This window comes from Bubalus bubalis, chromosome X, assembly GCF_019923935.1.
Source record: "Bubalus bubalis isolate 160015118507 breed Murrah chromosome X, NDDB_SH_1, whole genome shotgun sequence".
Classification (NCBI taxonomy): domain Eukaryota; kingdom Metazoa; phylum Chordata; class Mammalia; order Artiodactyla; family Bovidae; genus Bubalus; species Bubalus bubalis.
In genome coordinates, this window is record NC_059181.1 from 49935349 (window position 1) to 49950828 (window position 15480).

General features: G+C 37.8%; 1 non-coding gene across 1 annotated transcript; it reads right to left on the bottom strand.

The window, feature by feature from the left end:
- Positions 1-14984: 14984 nt before the first annotated feature.
- On the bottom strand, positions 14985-15056 carry TRNAG-GCC. The gene has a single exon. It is a non-coding gene; the product is annotated as a tRNA-Gly (tRNA).
- Positions 15057-15480: the final 424 nt, after the last annotated feature.

The following is a 15480-nucleotide window of genomic DNA, read 5'->3' on the forward strand; positions in this document are numbered from 1 at the left end:
GAATGAGAAGAGGGCATCAAAGGATGAGATGACTTGATGGCATCACCGATGGATAGGAAATGCACTTAGGCAAACTTTGGGAGATAGTGAAGGACAGGGAACCTTGGCGTGCTACAGTCCATAGGGTCACAGAGTCAGACACGACTGGGCGACTGAACAATAACCTTGTAGGATTGTTGTTAAATGAGTGTTATGTATACCCAATACCTTTTTGTCCCTCATTTCTTCCATTATGGTGTTCATTTGCATTTGGCTGATTTTTTTTGTAGTGATGCACTTTGATTCTATTTCCTTTTCTTTGTGATTTATAGATGTCAATTGTGATTGACATGGGAATTACATATATATAACATCTTGAAGTTGCAATAATCAATTTTTAATTTGATATCAACTTTAAGTTCAATCACATACAAAACTCTACTCCTTTACAACTATGCCATCCAAATTTATGTTATTTATATCCCTAAAAACATCTTTATTATTGTATACCTATTAAGAAAGATTTATATATATATATATATATATATATATTTTAAGAATTTGTCTTTTAAGACCAGTAGAAAATAAATGTCCTTGTTTTTATATTTGCTAGTGTAGTTACATGTAACAAGGATATCTCTATCTTCACAGGGCTCTGAATTGCTGTCTAACACTCTTTTATCTCAGTCTGAAGGTCTCATTTATGTAATTATTTTAGGGAAGACATATGGTAATACATTGCCTCAGCTTGTGTTCATGTGAGAATATCTCAATTTATCTCTCATTCTTAAAGAGGATTTTTGAGAGACAGAGAGTTCTTAGTTGATAGTTTTTCTTTCAGCACTTTAAATATATAATCCTACCAACTTCTGGCCTCCAAGGTTTCTGCTGAGAAATCAGATTATAATCTAATTTGTGATCTCTTGACAAGACACTTTTTGTCTTTCAATAATTTGATTATATATCTCAAAATGGGTCTTGGGTTTATTCAATTTAGAGTTACTTGAGATTGGATTCCTAGCTTCAAGCCTTTCCTAAACTTTAGGATATTCTCTATTAGATCTTCAAATAACCTCTCTGCACCTTTCTCTCTTCATCTTTTGGGACATCCATAGTGCATATATTAATCCATTTGATAATGTTCCTTAAATTTCTTATACCCTGGTTTCTTTCTTATTTCTTTTAACTTTCTGTTCCTCAGACTCAATAATTTCAAATGTCCTATTTTCAAGTTGGCTGATTCTGTCTTCTATAACTTCAAAAATGTGATTAAACATTTAGTGAATGTTTCAATGCAGTTATTATATTATATTTACTACTGTGGGCAAGAATCCCTTAGAAGAAATGGAGTAGTCATCATACTCAACAAAGAGTCTGAAATGCAGTACTTGGATGAAAACTCAAAAACAACAGAATGATCTCTGTTTATTTCCAGGTAAACCATTCAATATCACAGTAATCCAAGTCTATGCCCCAACCAGTAATGTTGAAGAAGCTGAAGTTGAATGGTTCTATGAAGATTTACAAGATCTTCTAGAATTAACACCCAAAAAAGATGTCCTTTTCATTACAGGGGACTTGAATGCAAAAGGAGGAAGTCAAGAATACCTGGAGTAAAAGGCAAATTTGGCTTTGGAGTACAGAATGAAGCAGGGCAAAAGCTAGTAGCATTTTGCCAAGAGAATGCACTGGTCATAGCAAACAACATCTTCCAACAACACAAGAGAATACTTTACACATGAACATCAAAAGAAGGTCAATACCAAAATAAGATTGATTATATTCTTTGTAGCCAAAGATGGAGAAGCTCTATACAGTCAGCAGAAACAAGACTGGGAGCTGACTGTGGCTCAGATCATGAACTCCTTATTGCCAAATTCAGACTTAAACTGAAGAAAGTAGGGAAAACCACTAGACCATTCAGGTATGACCTAATCAAATCCCTTATGATTATACAGTGGAAGTGAGAAATAGATTCAAGGGAATAGATCTGATAGTCAAAATGCCTGAAAAACTATGGATAGATGTTCGTGACATTGTTCAGGAGGCAGTGATCAAAACCATACCCAAGAAAGAGAAATGCAAAAGAGCAAAATGGTTGTCTGAGGAGGGCTTACAAATAGCAGAGAAAAGAAGAGAAGTGAAAGGCAAAGGAGAAAAGGAAAGATATAGCTATTAGAATGAAGAGTTCCAAAGAATAGCAAGGAGAGATAAGAAAGCCTTCCTCAGTGATCAGTGAAAAGAAATAGAGGAAAACAATAGAATGGGAAAGACTAGAGATCTCTTCAAAAAAATTAGAGATACCAAGGGAACACTTCATGCAAAGATGGGCACAATAAGGGTTAGAAATGGTCCAGACCTAACAGAAGTAGCAGATATTAAGAAGTGATGGCAAGAATACACAGAAGAACTGTACAAAAAAGATCTTCATGACCAAGATAACCATGATGGTGTGATCACTCACCTAGAGCCAAACATCCTGGAATGTGAAGTTAAGTGGGCCTTAGGAAGTGTCAGTACAAACAAAGCTAGTAGAGGTGATGGAATTCCAGTTGAGCTATTTTAAATCCTGAAAGATGATGCTGTGAAAGTGCTGCATTCAATATGCCAGCAAATTTGGAAAACTGAGCAGTGGACACAGGACTGGAAAAGGTCAGTTTTCATTCCAATCCCAATGAAAGGCAATGTCAAAGAATGCTCAAACTACTGCACAATTGCACTCATCTCACACACTACCAAAGTAATGCTAAAAATTCTCCAAGCCATGCTTCAACAGTACATGAACCATGAAATTCCAGATGTTCAAGCTGGTTTTAGAAAAGTCAGAGGAACCAGAGATCAAATTGCCAACATTCGTTGGATCATCGAAAAAGTGAGAGAGTTCCAGAAAAACATCTGCTTTATTTACTATGCCAAAGCTTTTGATTGTGTGGATCACAACAAACTGTGGAAAATGCTTAAAGAGATGTGAATACCAGACCACATTACTGCTTCCTGAGAAATCTGTATGCAGATCAAGGAGCAACAGCTAGAACTGAACATGGAGCAACAGACTGGGTCCAATTTGGGAAAGGAGTAAGTCAAGGCTGTATATTGTCACCCTGCTTATTTAACTTCTATGCAGAGTACATCATGAGAAAGGCTGGGCTGGATGAAGCACAAGCTGGAATCAAGATAGCCTGGAGAAATAGCAATAACCTCAGATATGCAGATGACACCACCCTTATGGCAGAAAGTAAAGAGGAACTAAAGACTCTCTTGGGGGGCAGTCCTAAGATGGCAGAGGAATAGGACAGGGAGACCACTTTCTGCCACACAAATTCATCATAAGAACATTTAAACGCTGAGTAAATTCCACAAAACAACTTCTAAATGTCAGCAGAGGACATCAGGCACCCAGAAAAGCAGCCCAGTGTCATTGAAAGGAAGTAGGAAAAAATATAAAAGACAAAAAAAGATACAAAAGAGGTAGGGACAGAGCTCCATCCCGGGAAGGGAGTCTTAAAATGAGAGAAGTTTCCAAACACCAGGAAACACTCTTACTGGCAAGTCTGTGGCGAGCCTTGGAACCACAGAGGGCAACATAACTGGGAGGAAAAATAAATAAATAATGAAAACCCACAGATTACATGCCCAACGTAACTCCCCCAGCGAAGAATCAGCACAGACACCTGAACCCGCCACTAGCAAGTGGGGACTGGGCAGGGAGGCATGGGCTGCATTGCTTAGAGTAAGGACAGGGCCTGAATGCCCAAAGGGCAATCTGAGGGAACTAACTTGGGCTAGCAAACCAGACTGTGGGATAGCTATCATGCAAAAAGCCCTAACCTAAAACACCACCAGGCCTGCTCACAGAACAAAGGGCTGAACAGAGCTAGCCTGCTGCAGACCATCCCCCTTCAGTGACAGGCAGGCGAGGGCAGCCAGAGCTGGAAGAGGGCAATCGCAGCCCCAGAGAGGCATTGTCTACCAAACTTCAAGCAGGCTTCGTTGCTAACTAAGACTTCTTGGGGTTTTGGACAGTCAACATCCGCCTGAGAAGGTGTGCTGGTTGTACACCCAGAAAACGGAATGGCAGGGTTGGGGGAGGTGATAAGTCAGAGTGACCACACTCACCAAACACCTCATCACCTGAGCTGCTCGGACCTGGGAAGGGCACAAAACGCAGGTCCAACAGAGTCTGTGCCTCTGAGGACTACCCGAGTGCCTGAAACTGAGCAGCTTAGACCTGGGAAGTGCATACAACCCAGGGCTGGCCTTGAACGGTTCCGGACAGAGCAACCTAGAGCCTGAGCAGTGTGGGCATGGAGGGCACATGCACTGTGAATGGGGGCAGGCCCAGTGTTTTTGAGACACTGAGAGCACATGCTAGTGTTATTTGTTTGCAGCGTCCCTCCCTCCCCACAGCGCAACTGAACAGTGAGCCTAAAAAAGTGTCCACCACCATCCCCTTGTGTCAGAGCGGAAATCAGACACTGAAGAGACCAGCAAACAGAGGAAGCTAAAACAGAGGGAACCCCCTTGGAAGTGACAGATCCAATAGATTAAGACCCTATAGTTAGTACCGACTACATAGGAAGGGGGCCGATAGATCTTGAGAAATATAAGCCGGACCAAGGAACTATCCAAAAATGAACTGACCCCACACTGCCCACAACAACACCAGAGAAAGTCCTAGATATATTTTTACTATTTTTACTATCATTCTTTTTTTTTAATTTTTTAAAAATTTTAAGTCCTCTATTACTCCTTAAATTTTCATTTTTATAACCTATTATTACTTTGCATAAAAAAGAGAGACCTTATTTTTTAAAGTAAACTTCATATATATACATATATATTTTATCATTTTTGTGACTTTTTTCTTTTTTTAATATTGTATTTTTGAAAATCTAACCTCTACTCTAGATTTTTAATCTTTGCTTTTTGTATTTGTTATCAATTTTGTACCTTTAAGAACCCAATCTCCAGTACTCATTTTTACTTGGAACGAGATTACTGGCTTGACTGCCCTCTCCCCCTTTGGACTCTCCTTTTTCTCCACCAGGTCACCTCTATCTCTTCCCTCCCCCTTCTCTTCTCTACCCAACTCTGTGAATCTCTTTGTGTGTTCCAGATGGTGGAGAACACTTAGGGAACTGATTACTGGCTAGATCTGTCTCTCTCCTTTTGCTTCTCCACTTTATCCTCCTGGCCACCTCTGTCTCCTTCCTTCCTCTTCTCTTCTCTGTATAACTCCATGAACATCTCTGAGTGGTTCAGACTGTGGAATGCACATAAGGAGGTGATTACTGGCTAGCTTGCTCTCTCCTCTTTTGATTCTACCTCATCTCATTCGGGTCACCTTTAACTCCCTCCTCCCTCTTCTCTTCTCCATGTAACTCTGTGAACCTCTCTGGGTGTCCCTCATTGTGGAGAAATTTTTCATCTTTAATCTAGATGTTTTATCAATGGTGCTGCATAGATGGAGAAGTCTTGAGGCTACTGTAAAAATAAGACTGAAAACCAGAAGCAGGAGGCTTAAGTCCAAATCCTAAGAACACCAGAAAACTCTTGACTCCAGGGAACATTAATTGACAGGAGCTCATCAAATGCCTCTATACCTACACTGAAAGCAAACACCACCCAAAGGCCAACAAGTTTCAAAGTAAGACATATCATGCAAATTCTCCAGCAACACAGGAACACAGCCCTGAGCTTCAATATACAGGCTGCCCAAAGTTACTCCAAACCCATTGACATCCCATAACTCATTACTGCACACTTCATTGCACCCCAGAGAGAAAGAATCCACCCACCAGAACACCGACACAAGCTTCCATAGAGAAAGCTCCGCCCACCAGAACACCAACAACAAGCTTCCCTAACCAGGAAACCTTGACAAGCCACCTGTACAACCCCACCCGGGAGCGAGGAAACTCCACAATAAAGAGAACTCCACAAACTGCCAGAATATAGAAAGGCCACCGCAAACTCAACAATATAAACAAGATGAAGAGACAGAGAAATACCCAGCAGGTAAAGGAACAGGATAAATGCCCACAAAACCAAACAGAAGAGGAAGAGATAGGGAATCTACCTGATAAAGAATTCCGAATAATGTTAGTGAAAATTATCCAAAATCTTGAAATAAAAATGGAATCACAGATAAATAGCCTGGAGACAAGGATTGAGAAGATGCAAGAAAGGTTTAACAAAGACCTAGAAGAAATAAAAAAGAGTCAAAATATAATGACTAATGCAATAAATGAGATCAAAAACACTCTGGAGGGAACAAATAGTAGAATAACAGAGGCAGAAGATAGGATTAGTGAAGTAGAAGAATGGCAGGACATACTTTAAGTGATAAAGAATATAACCTACAGCCCAGATTACTGTACCCAGCAAGGATCTCATTCAAATATGAAGGAGAAATCAAAAGCACTACAGACAAGCAAAAGCTGAGATAATCCAGGACCACCCAACCAGATCTCCAACAAATGCTAAAGGATCTTCTCTAGACAGGAAACACAAAAAGGGGGTATAAACTCGAACCCAAAACAATAAAGTAAATGGCAATGGGATCATACTTATCAATAATTACCTTAAACATAAATGGGTTGAATGCCCCAACCAAAAGACAAAGACTGGCTGAATGGATACAAAAACAAGACCCCTATATATGTTGTCTACAAGAGACCCACCTCAAAACAGGGGACACATACAGACTGAAAATGAGGGGCTGAAAAAAGGTATTCCACACAAATAGAGACTAAAAGAAAGCAGGAGTAGCAATACTCATATCAGATAAAATAGACTTTAAAACAAAGGCTGTGAAAAGAGACAAAGAAGGATACTACATAATGATCAAGGGATCAATCCAAGAATAAGATATAACAATTATAAATATATATGCACCCAACATAGGACCACCACAATATGTAAGACAAATGCTAACAAGTATGAAAGGGGAAATTAACAATAACACAATAATAGTGGGAGACTTTAATACCCCACTCACACCTATGGATAGATCAACTAAACTGAAAATTACCAAGGAAACACAAACTTTAAATGATACAATAGACCAGTTAGACCTAATTGATATCTATAGGACATTTCACCACAAAACAATGAATTTCACCTTTTTCTAAAGCACACACAGAACCTTCTCCAGGATAGATCACATCCTGGGCCATAAATCTAGCCTTGGTAAATTCCAAAAAAAAAAAAAAAAATGAAATCATTCCAAGCATCTTTTCTGACCACAATGCAGTAAGATTAGATCTCAATTACAGGGGAAAAACTGTTAAAAATTGCAACACATGGACACTGAACAACACGCTGCTGAATAACCAACAAATCACAGAAGAAATCAAAAAAGAAATCAAAATATGCATAGAAACGAATGAAAATGAAAACACAACAACCCAAAACCTGTGGAATACTGTACAAGCAGTGCTAAGGGGAAGGTTCATAGCAATACAGGCATACCTCAAGAAACAAGAACAAAGTCAACTAAATAACCTAACTCTACACCTATAGCAACTAGAAAAGGAAGAAATGAAGAATCCCAGGGTTAGTAGAAGGAAAGAAATCTTAAAAATTAGGGTAGAAATAAATGCAAAAGAAACAAAACAGACCATAGTAAAAATCAACAAAGCTAAAAGCTGGTTCTTTGAGAGGATAAATAAAATTGACAAACCATTAGCCAGACTCATCAAGAAACAAAGGGAGAAAAATCAAATCAATAAAATTGAAATGAAAAAGGAGAGATCACAATAGACAACACAGAAATACAAAGCATCATAAGAGACTACTATCAGCAATTACATGCCAATAAAATGGACAACTTAGAAGAAATGGACAAATTCTTAGGAAAGTATAACTTTTCAAAACTGAACCAGGAAGAAATAGAACATCTTAACAGACCCATCACAAGCACAGAAATTGAAACTGTAATCAGAAATCTTCCAGCAAACAAAAGCCCAGGTCCAGACGGCTTCACAGCTGAATTCCACGAAAAATTTAGAGAAGAGATAACACCTATCCTACTCAAACTCTTCCAGAAAATTGCAGAGGAAGGTATACTTCTAAACTCATTCTATGAAGCCACCATCACCCTAATACCAAAACCTGACAAAGATCCCACAAAAAAAGAAAACTACAGGCCAATATCACTGATGAACATAGATGCAAAAATCCTTAACAAAATTCTAGCAATCAGAATCCAACAACATATTAAAAAGATCATACACCATGACCAAATGGGCTTTATCCCAGGGATGCAAGGATTCTTCAATATCTGCAAATTAATCAATGTAATACACCACATTAACAAATTGAAAAATAAAGAAAATCTATTTCTCTCAATAGATGCAGAGAAAGCCTTTGACAAAATTCAACATCCATTTATGATAAAAACTCTCCAGAAAGAAGGAATAGAAGGAACATACCTCAACATAATAAAAGCTATATATGACAAACCCACAGGAAACATCATCCTCAATGGTGAAAAATTGAAAGCATTTCCCCTAAAGCCTGGAACAGGACAAGGGTGCCCACTTTCACCACTACCATTCAACATAGTTTTGGAAGTTTTGGCCACAGCAATCAGAGCAGAAAAAGAAATAAAAGGAATCCAAATTGGAAAAGAAGAAGTAAAACTCTCACTGTTTGCAGATGACATGATCCTCTACATAGAAAACCCTAAAGACTCCACCAGAAAATTACTAGAGCTAATCAATGAATATAGTAAAGTTTCAGGATATAAAATCAACACACAGAATTCCCTTGCATTCCTATACACTAATAATGAGAAAGTAGAAAGAGAATTTAAGGAAACAATTCCATTCACCATTGCAACGAAAAGAATAAAATACTTAAGAATATATCTATGTAAAGAAACTAAAGACCTATATATAGAAAACTATTAAACACTGTAGAAATAAATCAAAGAGGACACTAATAGATGGGGAAATATACCATATTCATGGATCAGAAAAATCAATATAGTGAAAATGAGTATACTACCCAAAGCAATCTATAGTTTCAATGCAATCCCTATCAAGCTACCAACGAAATTTTTCACAGAGCTAGAATATATAATATCACAATTTGTATGGAAATACAAAAAAAAAAAAAAACTCGAATAGCCAAAGCAATCTTGAGATAGAAGAATGGAACTGGAGGAATAAACCTGCCTGACTGCAGGCTCTGCTACAAAGCCACAGTCATCAAGACAGTATGGTACTGGCACAAAGACAGAAGTATAGATCAATGGAACAAAATAGAAAGCCCAGAGATAAATCCACACACCTATGGACACCTTATCTTTGACAAAGGAGGCAAGAATATACAATGGATTAAAGACAATCTCTTTAACAAGTGGTGCTGGGAAATCTGGTCAACCACTTGTAAAAGAATGAAACTAGAACACTTTCTAACACCATACACAAAAATAAACTCAAAATGGATTAAAGATCTAAACATAAGACCAGAAACTATAAAACTCTTAGAGGAGAACATAGGGAAAACACTCTCCGACATACATCACAGCAGGATCCTCTATGACCCACCTCCCAGAATACTGGAAATAAAAGTAAAAATAAACAAATGGGACCTAATTAAACTTAAAAGCTTCTGCACAACAAAGGAAACTATAAGCAAGGTGAAAAGACAGCCTTCAGAATGGGAGAAAATAATAGCAAATGAAGCAATGACAAGGAATTAATATCAAAAATATACAAGCAGCTCCTTCAACTCAATTCCAGAAAAATAAACAACCCAATCAAAATAATGGACCAAAGAACTAAACGGACATTTCTCCAAAGAATACATACAGATGGCTAACAAACACATGAAAAGATGCTCAATGTCACTCATTATCAGAGAAATGTTGTCCCTTGGACAGCAAGGAGATCCAACCAGTCCATCCTAAAGGAAATCAGTCTTGAATATTCATTGGAAGGACTGATGCTGAAGCTGAAACTCCAATACTTTGCCCACCTGTTGCAAAGAACTGACTCATTGGAAAAGACCCTGATGCTGGGAAGATTTAAGACAGGAAGAGAAGGGGATGACAGAGGACCAGATGGTTGGATGGCATCACTGGCTCAATGCACATGATTTTGAGTAAACTCTGGGAGTTGGCAATGGACAGCGAAGCCTGGCATGCTGCAGTCAGTCCATGTAGTCACAAAGTGTCAGACACTACTAAGAAACTTAACTGAACTGAACTGATTATATTTTCCAGCTCCAGAATTTCTGTTTTATTCCTTTTTTATAATTTCTTTCTCATTTTTTATATTCTGATAGTATTCTATAGTATCCCTTTAGTTTTTTTGTCCATGTTTTCCTTTAGGTCTTTGAGCATTTTTAAGATAGTTGTCTTAAAGTCAAAGACATTAAATCTTATGCCTGTGTTTTGCCACATTTAAAAATTTGAATAGACCATGTTTTACTGTTTTCTTGTATGCTTTGTGATTTTTTTTAAGTTGAATATTTAAAAATCAGCCACGTCTCCCAGTCTTTCCAAAGTGGCTCTGTACGAGGATAATTCTTCACTAATTAGCTCGATGTGTTCTGAGTCTTTGCATCAGTCTGAGGGAAAGCTTATGATCTTCTTGGGTCTTGTCTAGCATGTGTCTTTCTTGAGCCTCTGTGTGCCTTTTTTGACTTTCACCATGTACCTTGTTGCTTTTAAATATCTTGATTTCCCAAAGGGTTTCTTCAATCTTGATTTCTCCTTGGAGGCTTAGATCATCTATTGTGTGTTTCTACACTCAATCTCTTGCCCCAGGTGTTTGAAGATCTTCATCTTCCTGTAGCTCCAAGCATTCAATGCATCTCCCCACCTGAGATCCAAATTAGGCAAAACAGAGTCCTTCAGAAAACCCAGAGACAGGTTGCTGCTGCTGCTAAGTCGCTTCAATCGTGTCTGACTCTGTGCGACCCCATAGACGGCAGCCTACCAGGCTCCTCCGTCCATGGGATTTTCCAGGCAAGAGTACTGGAGTGGGGTGCCATTGCCTTCTCCTGAGACAGGTTAGAACATAGCAAGTAAAATCTGCTCTTCTTACCAATCTGGTTTGAAGGATAGAATTTGGAACTGTTCTGCAGCCTTCTCCACACCATGAGTACACCATACCAGGGAGGGGTGAGATAAGTGTGAACACTGAGAAGTTACCAATTATATCCCTCAACCCAGATTGGTAAGCAGAGCAGATTTTATTTGACACATTCTAACGTGTATGACTGAGCGACTGAACTGAACTGAACTGAACTGAACCTGTCTCAGGGTTCCCTGAAGGAAATGATAAATGCTGGAGAGGGTGTGGAGAACAGGGAATGCTCTTGCTCTGTTGGTGAGGGTGCAAATTGATACAGCCATTATGGAAAACAGTATGGAGATTCCTTTAAAGACTAGGAATAAAACTACCATATGACCCAGCAACCCTACTACTGGGCATATACCCTGAGGAAACCACAATTGAAACCATAATTGAAAAAGACACATATACCCCAATATTCATTGTAGCACTATTTACAATATCTAGGATATGGAAGCAACCTAAATTTCTGCTGACAGATGAATGGATAAACAAGTTGTGGTACATATACACAATGGAATATTACTCAGCTATAAAAAGAAGCACATTTGAGTCAGTTCTAATGAGGTGGATGAACATAGAGCCTATTATACAGAATTAAGTAAGTCAGAAAGAGAGAGACAAATATTGCATATTAACACATACATATGGAATCTAGAAAGATAGTACTGATGATCCCATTTGCAGGGCAGCAAAGGAGATGAAGACATAAAGAATGGACTTTTGGACACAGTGGGGGAAGGAGAGGGTGGGATGACTTGAGAGAATAGCATTGAAATGCATACATTACTGTATGCAAAACAGATAGACTTTTCTTCATTCAGGAAAATGCCCTTGAGTTACATCCAAGTTGTTGTATCAATAAATAACTTATTTCTATTTATGCTCAGTAGTATTCAACAGTTTGAATGTACCACCATTTGTTTAATTCACCTGTTGAGGGTGTACGAACTGTTTCCAAGTTTTTGGTATTACAAATAAAGCTGCCTTAAATATCTGCATATGTTTTTGTGTGAAAATCAGTTTTTATTTGTCTGGAATAAATGCCTAGGCATGAAATAGTGGGTCCTATGGTAGTTTCCCAGTTAATAAGAAACTGCCAGACCGTTTTCTAGCATAATTCCAACATTTTGATTTTCAACAATAATTTTTGAGTTATACAGCTTCTCTTTATCATTATCACCATTTTCTGTTGGCAGTATTTTCTTTATAGCTATCTGATAGGTATATAGTGACCCCTCATTATGAGTTATTTAAATAACACATATATTGAGATATAATTCACATACTATATAATTAACCATTTAAAGTGTACAATTCAGTGGTTTTTAGTATATTTACAAAGTTTTTCAAGCATCACCATAATCAATTTTGGAATATATTCAACAACACAAAAATAGCTTGCAGGCACATTGGTGGTTATTCCCCTCCATTTCCCCCACTCACCCTCACCTCACTAAGGGTGCCAGTTCTAAGCACCTTATTTTTATCTCCACAGATTTGGAGAATTATAAGGATTTCTTATAAATGGAAGCATATGAAAAGTGGTCTTGTGTGTCTGCTTCTTTCATTTAGAATAAGGTTTCCAAGGTTCATACATGTTTTAGCATGTATGAGTACTTCATTCCATCTTATGGTGGTAAAATACAAAATAACATCAATTTTACCATTTTATTCATTTAAAAATATACATTTCAATGTCGTTTACAGCATTTGCAAGGTGTGTGGCTATCACCATTATCTAGGTTCAGAACTTTTCATCAATCCAAAAGGAAGCCCTGTAATGATTAAGTAGTCATTGTCCATTCTCCTTTTTCCTCAGCCTGAGGCAACTGCTAATCAATTTTCTATCTTTAGGAATTAGCCTATTCTAGATATTTCATATAAATGAAATTCTTCAATATGTGGTTTTCTGGTGTCTAGCTCTTTCACTTAGAATGTTTTCAAGGTTTGTCCATGTGTTAGCATATACCTCATTGCCTTTTATGGCTGAATAATATTCCATTGAATGGATAAACCATATTGTGCTTATCGATTCTTCCAATAATGGACATTTAGGATGTTTCCACCTTTGGCCATTGCGAATGGTGTTGCAGTGAATATTTGTGTAAAAGTTTATGTTCAAACATCTCTGTTAAATTCTTTAAGGTAAAAACTTAGGAGTTAAATTACTGAGTATAAGGAAATTCTAAGTTTAATGTCTTGAGGAAGAGCTGTTTAAACAGTGGTTACACCATTTTACATTACAATCAACAATAGAGAAAAATTCCAATTTCTCCACATCCTCAACAACACTTATTTTCTGATTTTTAAAATAAGAACCATCTTAGTGGATATGAATGGTATTTCATTGTGGTTTTGATGGCATTTCCATTAATGAATAACAATGTTGAACATTTTTAAAGTATTTATTGGTTATTTGGATATAGGATACAAATACATGTTCAAGTTTCTCTCACTATTTTTTTAATTGGATTATTTTTATTTTTTTCTCTTTTGTAGCTTATGCTTTTAGTGTCATATGTAAGAATCCACTGCTAAATCCATAAGTATTTACCCTTATGTTTTCTCTTGAGTTATATAGTTTTCCCTCATATTTATAATTCTGATTCATTTTGAGTTACTTTCTGTATATGGTATAAGGTAACAGTCCAGCTTCATTGTAAAGTTTTGAATGTGCCAATGCATTTGTGAAGAGACTTTACTTTCCCCATGGAATGTTCTTGGAAGCCCTGTTAAAAATCAGCTGATCATATGGGATTTCCCTGGCAGTCCAATGGTTAAGATTCTTTGAAGCCAATGCAGGTGGCATGGTTTAATCCATGGTTGGTGAATTTAGGTCCCATATGCCACATGATGTAGCAAAAATAAAGAACCAAACAACAAACCAAAACAAAACCAAATCAACTGATCATGTATCTATGGATTTATTTCTGGAATCTCAATCATTTTAAAAATGACAGAGTGATCTCTGTTCATTTCCAAGGCAAACCATTCAATATCACGGTAATCCAAGTCTATGCCTCAAAGATTAATATCAAAGAAGCTGAAATTGAATGCTTCTGTGAAGACCTACAAGACCTGCTAGAACTAACACCCAAAAAAGGTGTCCTTTTCATCATAGGGAACTGGAATGCAAAAGGAGGAAATCAAGTGGCACCTGGAGTAACAGGCAAGTTTGGCTTTAAAGTACAAAATGAAGCAGGGCAAAGGCTAACAGAGTTTTGACAAGACAATGCACTGCACAATGTCATAGAAAACACCCTCTACTAATAGCATAAGAGATGATTCTACACATGCACGTCACCAGATGGTCAACACCAAAATCAGATTGACTGTATTCTTTGCAGCAAAAGATGGAGAAGCTCTACACAGTCACCAAAAACAAGACTGGGAGCTGAATGTGGTTAAGATAATGAACTCCATATTGCAAAATTTAGACTTAAATTGAAGAAAGTAGGGAAAATCACTAGGTCATTCAAGTATGACCTAAATCACATCCCTTGTGATTATACAGTGGAAGTGACAAAAGATTCAAGGGATTAGACCTGATAGGCAGAGTGCTTGAAGAACTATGGATGGAGGTTCATACATTGTACAGGAGGAGTTGATCAAAACCATTCCCAAGAAAAAGAAATACAAAAAGGCAAAATGGTTGTCTGAGTAGGTCTTACAAATAGCTCAGAAAAGTGAAAGGCAAAGGAGAAAAGGAAAGAAATATCCATCGGAATTCAGAGTTCCAGATAATATTAAAGAGAAATAAGAAAGCCTTCCTAAATGATCAGCCAGTGAAGTTGCTCAGTCGTGTCTGACTCTTTGTGATCCCATGAACTGTAGCCTACCAACCTCCTCCATCCATGGAATTTTCCAGGCAAAAGTACTGGAGCGGATTGCCATTTCCTTCTCCAGGGGATCTTCCCAAACCGGGGATTGAACCCGGGTCTTCCTCATGGCAGGCAGATGCTTTACCATCTGAGCTATCAGGGAAGCCCTTAAGTGATCAATGAAAAGAAAGAGAGGAAAACAATAGAATGGGAAAGACTAGAGATCTCTTCAAGAAAATTAGAGATACCAAGGAAACATTTCATGCAAAGATGGACACAATAAAGGACAGAAACAGTATGGACTTGACAGAAGCAGAAGATATTAAGAAGTGATGGCAAGAATACACAGAACTATAGAAAAAAATCTTAATGACCTGACCCAGATAACCACAAAGGTGTAATCATTCACCTGCAACCAGACATCCTGGAATGTGAAGTCAAATGGGCCATAGGAAGCATCACTATGAACAAAGTTAGTGGAGGTGAAAGAATTCCAGCTGAGCTATTTCAAATCCTAAAAGATTATCCTGTGAAAGTGCTGCACTCAATATGCCAGTAAATTTGCAAAACTCAGCAGTGCCCACAGG